Consider the following 6,709-nt stretch of genomic DNA (forward strand, 5'->3'; position numbering starts at 1 on the left):
ACTCAAAAATAGTAACAGCTGCACAGTGTTATAGATCCCTTATATCTCATTTTGAAGGTGTTAGACAGAATCAATGATTTTCTTTTAACAGTCAATATGGCTGCTTTGCTTTGCCACTCCACTCTAGCACTGTTGTGGCTGTAGTGAAGCAATGAATTCCTGCTGGAGCACTACTCTCTATGCAGCCCATCGGTCGAAATGGGACTCAGTGGTAGGTCAGGAAACAAATTAACTGAAGGAAGACTACAGATCTATTGATGTGCTCTCACTATTTGGATGGAGGTGGTGAGTGTGACAGCAATTTCTTGAGTCTTATTCACCTTTTATTATTTTTGTCCGATATATTTCCACATGCCACGCTTGGTCATTATAATCACATTCTCTGACTAATATAAATCCCCTGGCACATGAAAAGAGCAACTGGAGTTTTTAATTTCAACAGTGGATTAAAATGCACCTTACACTTGAATAAGTCGTCAAAATTATACAAAAAGTTGCAAATATTAGAGTTTTTATTCATTCATAGAAGCAGGTTACCATTTTAATTAGGAATAGGACTGTATCATTCTTGCACAGTATTGAGATAAGCGGATGTTCTTGAATGCAACTGTTTTAAGTCACATTTTGTACTGCCTGACTATTTGTACCAAGCATCTGTGACAAAGCAGCCAATTTTACTATTCATATGGAATAATATGAGAACATATATATATCGGAGGGATGTAAAGCGGCATCACGTTGCTAATCTATATGTCTTGACTTGTTCTGCAGTCCTATAAATTAAAAAACACTGCATACCTGTTACGCTACAACGTATTTTGTGTTCTGTAAGATTTTCCTAACCCAACATCTATGTAAATAAGCCTATAAAATCCGTACCGTACAGCGCACGAATTCTTCCACTCAGTTCAAAGTGATATCCCATTTTAAAAGTCAGAGAAAAAATAGTCTCTCTCACCTTGCCGAGATAAACCACCTTTTGCATGCAAACTCTCTGTTGTTCCTAAGGGAGTAGAGGATGAAAAGGGAGCCGGGATCCCCCTTCAGTCAAGCGGCCGCGACCGAAGAGAGCACTCCGCGGACGCCGCGCAGAGAACGCGCGTCCCACATATTGTTAAAAATGAGTCGAGAAGAGAAAGGAGGGTGGAAGAGAAAAAAAAGCTTGAATATCTTCCTCTACAAACGATCAGCGGGACAGAACCAGCCCCGTTTCGCCATCGGAACACAAGGGAAAGAGTCCTGCCTTCATCCAAAAAGCTTGTGGCGTGCAGAGAGGACGGACTCACTGAATTACTGTGCTGCAGACGTCGTGCGCGTAAAAGGCAACGGGAAGGAACGGGATAAGCGAACTGCGGAGTGTCCCGCTGTATACTACATAAGGAGGAGTGGAGGGGTGCGCACGGGCTACACCACATCCTAGAGGTGAAAACCTTAATGCAACTGAGCAGGAAATTATATTCTGTAACACAACAAAATGAAAGCAGCTCCTTCCCTTTCCGGTGAAGTGTGGATGAGTTAGAGTTTATTGATTCAGTTATTTACAGATAATCATCGGGCTGTAGTATAAACACACAGAAACAAGAAACACACACAGGCCATAACCTTTATCTCACATCTTAGAAATCACTATCACTATCAGTGCCCCTCTTTAAAGGTTGGTTTTGAAAGTGTGCACAATTTGCACTGGGGACTCTCAGTGAATTGACCATGAAATGTAATGTTGATTCTTACTGTAAATGCACAATAACACCTGGTCTATTACTTTGCAGCTCTGTGAAGAACCCCCCTCCCCCCGCTAAAAACTGACACAAAATAATATTAATTTTAGCTTCTTTAAAACATAAGCACAACAAATTGCTTCCTCTAAAGACCCATTACAAGTAACAGCTAAAACCTCAAAGGTAACAGCTAACCAACCATTTGAGATGCTCCATTTGACCCACAGCAAGTAACCTGATCCACATAAGAGAAGAAGATGGCCTGACCACTTTAGACAGCAGTCCACAGTAAGGCAGCGATAAACCCAGGCTGACACACCTTATGCCAAGTAATCAAAACCTAACTTATATTAGCTATCAATATGTAATGATCTCCCCACTTCCTGGTCTTAAATGAATAAATAGAGATATTAAATTATGTATCCCTTATAATCCCTCAGATCGTTACCTACACTACCCACTCTCTCTTCTCTCTCCATCCCTCACTCTCAGTTCATATGAATAGTGTTCAATACAGCAATGATATTTCCCCATCGAGTTTATGTGTCAGCTGTACATTTCCCCTTAGCCAAGCGTTTTTCCCGAAATTTGATTATACACTGCATATGTGTAATTGATTTCCTTGCCATGTTCCTTCCTTCGAGTGAAAAGTGATCAATAATGCTGCATTGACTAAACAGAGCCATGGTGTGCACGTATACTATGTCTTAATTGTGTGGGCACTGTTGTTTGAAGGTCAAGGGCTTTGGCACTATCATATGGATCTGCAGATATTCAGAACAGTGTGTTCCCAAATCATTTTTATGGCAATCACATATGGACCTGATGAATTATTTGAATGTGACTTTAGCACTCTGGCTGTCAAGCACATAGGCTGCCACCATCTCTTTGCCATGCAAATATGATTTGAATATGGCAAGAGGGTTATCAGAGTTGAAGCGTGAAAATATGCATGTAAGGTGCAAAAATTCAAGTGAAGTCAAGTTTCTTTTCCAACAACACAATGTTCATCACTTATACAGTTTTTTTGTTAAACCCTTGATGCCATAATAACATTCATTTGACAGTGTTCAGGACTACAGGTATTGAAGCATCTTGCTGACCCCTAATTGACAGAAGTAAATTATTCTCTTGATGACAACGAAACCACTGATGTTTTCTTTCATTAATTATTACCAAACTGGCAGCCAATCAGCTATTCTATGAGTCATGATGTGTGAGGTAGCAGTGAAACAAAATAATCAGCAGAGCAAGATTGTGCACCATAGCTTCTAAAGCAGGCAAATATTTTGTGTGGAGTACTGTCATACTTTGTGCAGTAGAGGCTTCAAGCTCTACTAACACCACCTGCATGCATGGGTACTCCGGAGAGTTGAAGCCAGCCCGCGTCCCACCATGTGGGCGGAATAACTCTAGTTAGCAGCAGCTTGATATCTGTAATTACTAACTTTCCATATAGAAATGCGTTGATGCACTGCAGGTTGCAAAAGACTACAAAATGTTTTTTTTCTCTTCCTAGAGGGTGTTCATAGAGATGAGTTTATGCAGGTTTTTTTTCTTTTAATTCTAGTGTACTATGTGGGCATGTGTGCGCTTGTGTGGGCTGTTGCCATAGCAACCCAAATTGTAGCATCATGCTGAAGAAACACTTTGGACCATGGAGCCAGATAGATTTGAGAGCTAGTGTGGCTGACAGTGATTGAATCAACTGTTTGGCCAATTAACCTTTGCTGTCTGTATTTATCAGAATGTATTATACACCCTGACAGTGATATCATGATTTGATAATGGAGAATGAATGCCATGCAAACGTTTTATACAGAACATTCTGTGAGTGAAGACAGAGAAAAGTAAGTTATAAAGAAGAACTCAAAGGTGAGGGGCTAACCAAACTTAACAGTCACCTCCAGCTTCTCCCTTTGTAAGCATGTTCTCATCAATCTCAGGCCAAAAAAGAGTTGACTGACTGCACCGGCTGCCTCATCCCTGAGCCGTCACTGCCTGCTGTATTTTCCCTTTCCAATTTGTCATAAAATGTGTCCACTCCATCATCCAAACAACACCGTGGACACACTTGCAATCCACAGCTCCTGCTTCTGACGCTGTCAGCACATGAGAGAGACACACCATCATCTGTTCATAACGCCCTCATTAGAAAGATACACTAAGGAGCAATGCACATTTTCAGCTGAATGTATTTGGTTACAGAATATCCCATTGCACTGTGCTGAATATATGCATTAAAAAGTACTACAGCAGGTTTAAGCTAACCAGCCATGTCGCCTTGCATTAAAATGGGCTTGTGTGTGACGATAGAGACAGGGAGGGAGACAAAGAAATGTGGATGGCTGTAATTTACTGTGAGCATCTGCAGGAGAGGGGGAGCAAAAGTCACATTCAGTTCAATTACAATAATAAGCATTCAATCAATGTGGGGCACCTTTCTATTAATAGAAAGCTGCAACATATTTGAATACTTGCAAAGAAAAAAAAGACAAGGTTGAAAAAGCAAGCATGCGTTCTCTCCCACTCTATTTCTCTGCTGCCTGCTGCCAGTGCAAGGCTCGGATATAACATCATTTTCAAAGGTGTCATTTATTTATTCTGTGAAATTCAAAGTTGAGGAAGGCCCATAACTGGCTTGACGTTAGGCCACCAACTGTATGTTTGAAGGGTTTGTAAGTACGCCATGTGCAGTATGCGCAAATGTGTTTGTGGCTGCGTCTGTACGTGCTTGTGTGTGTTTTTGTCAATAAGAGGGAGGAAACACGCCATAGCAGCAGCCTGTTTATTCTCTTTGGCTATTTTTAGCTGCTGGCCATGTCACGGTCTTCACAACCACCCACCCACCCACAGTGGGCAGCAGTGGCCTTCAATATAATGGTCTGCCGTAGACCGAACTCATTAATCTATGTCATCTCTTCATTCATCCCACAAAACACACCTGTTCATTCACCTCTAGTGCTGCCAACAATACCTAACATGTCAAAAATACACACGACACAATGAACATGAACATGCTTTGGGTTCTTGTTGCGCAAAATGCGACGATAGTACGCATGGTGTCCTGGGGGCTTATGGGGTTAAGTCTGGACCGTGTAACCATGTGTCTACTAAATCCTGGTTCAAATCCAACCAAGGACCTTTGCAATATGCCATCTCCCTCTTTATCTCCCTTTGTTAACTGTATACTCCTTACTGCAATCAATCAAAGCGAGGCAACAGTGCCTTAAAAACAACCCTGTTTTCTTAATGTGCATATGTAGTCCATGGCACTCTGGCCACATACTGCTGCCGCTGTTAGCAGGGGACAAACGAAAATGATTGATTACTACTCCATCCTGCTGGTTATGTTTGCATGATACATCCAGGGCCATGAATCACTAATTGAATGTGTGATGTTTTTTATATTTTTATTGGGATCTCAGTAGCGACTGCTCAATTGCTCTCGCAGTCAAGTTGTCCAGCAAAGCAAAGCACACCACAAGCAGACAGAAAGGAACACACAGGTGCTCTGCTCTGCTTTGACTCGACACCTCAGCATCATTGTTTACCAAATACAGAATGCCACATCCTTTGCTTCAGTGTAACCTCCAAATTTCAGGAGTTTGCGCCACACTCATCAGCATTCATCGGTGTGAATAATGCTGCCTTGCAGGGTAGACAAGATGATCAGTGCTGCACCTTAACCCAAAGTGCTTGTGGCAGCATGATAATGTGAATATAATGCACTTGGTCTAATTGCTGCGAAAAAACTCAGAATGGCAATTTGGCCTGCTACTAGTGTCAGGAGTCGTCCTACGAGAGTAAGCGTTTATGTAATCAGGGCAGGTGTGGCACCTCTAGCGTGTTCCAGTGATCACTGTGTGTTGCAAACTGAAGTGAAAGACAGGAAGAAGAGACCATGGGATGAATAGCAATTACTTGCAGTGTAGCTGGCATATTAGCTGGGCTTGGGGTGGACTATGAAGTATCTCCTGTCTCCACTGGACTTGTTTTGAAGCGGAAAGTGTTCTCTTTTTTACAAATACACCCTGCTTGTGATAATAAAAGTATTTTAGATAATAGGTTTGTCAACGGAGAGCACATTCTTTTACTTTGTGCTTTATTGCAGCACGTATGTGAAACAAACCAGTTTTAATAAGTGTGTTTCTATATCATAGGCACTGGTGACACGTCTGTATCATTATCAGCTTGCTCACTGTTTTGCATCTTTAACAAAATACATCTTTATGCATTTATTCTGGCCTGCTAATCTATGCAGATCATTTCTGTAAATCACTTATGCTGATGTAGCACAAAGGCCTTGTTTATGTTGCCATAAGTCAGAGAGCTACATTGATACTGTTGTCAGTTGTGTAATTGGGTCCACAGGTAGTGTTATGGTGTTATGAGTCCCTCTGCGAAATAATGTGAAAGATTAATCATTTGGACAGGAAACCAAAACTTGCCCACTCCTGGGAGGGATATTGTGATGGGGAAATTCTTTTCTTCTCTCACAAATGAACACGGAGGAAAGAGGAGGGAGGTCTATTTAAATTGGTGTGTAATGCTGACTGTGTTTGTATCTTTCCACGAATGGTCTTATCTTTAAAATAGACAGAACTTGCTTGAACTTAATTAAGAAAATCCAAAGTTCAAAACACTGATGAGCTTTATACCATGGTGTTAATAACAAAAAGGTATTTTCCAACATAAAAAAAATGGTGGGGCAGTTTTTTTTAGGATACTAGCCACGCATTGCACTGAGGTGTTATGAGCCCCTGTAATATTGATATGGTACTTAACCATAATGTGTTGCAGGTCCAATTACTTTTGGGGGAATACACTGTGTTGAATGGTTCACTGGCTAAAAAACAACACTGTGTCTGGAATTAGTTTACTGACAAGGATCAAAGTTAAGAGACTCAAGCGCTCTAACATTAAAATCTTACAGAGTTTCTGGGGATTTGTTTTTATGTTTTTCCTACCTGCAATCATTTTTCATTATT

General features: G+C 41.1%; 1 protein-coding gene across 1 annotated transcript in view; it reads right to left on the reverse strand.

Annotated features, from left to right (window-relative positions):
* Positions 1–1,321, reverse strand: part of kcnb2 (potassium voltage-gated channel subfamily B member 2) — an 80,542-nt gene extending 79,221 nt beyond the window's left edge. Inside the window, exon 1 of the mRNA XM_035653252.1 lies at positions 959–1,321. The gene's annotated coding sequence lies outside the window, so the exon portion shown is untranslated. The remainder of the gene's footprint in view (positions 1–958) is intronic.
* Positions 1,322–6,709: the final 5,388 nt, after the last annotated feature.

Source organism: Morone saxatilis, unplaced genomic scaffold, assembly GCF_004916995.1.
Source record: "Morone saxatilis isolate NCDOM2014 unplaced genomic scaffold, NCSU_SB_2.0 Contig0, whole genome shotgun sequence".
NCBI classification, from domain to species: Eukaryota; Metazoa; Chordata; class Actinopteri; family Moronidae; genus Morone; species Morone saxatilis.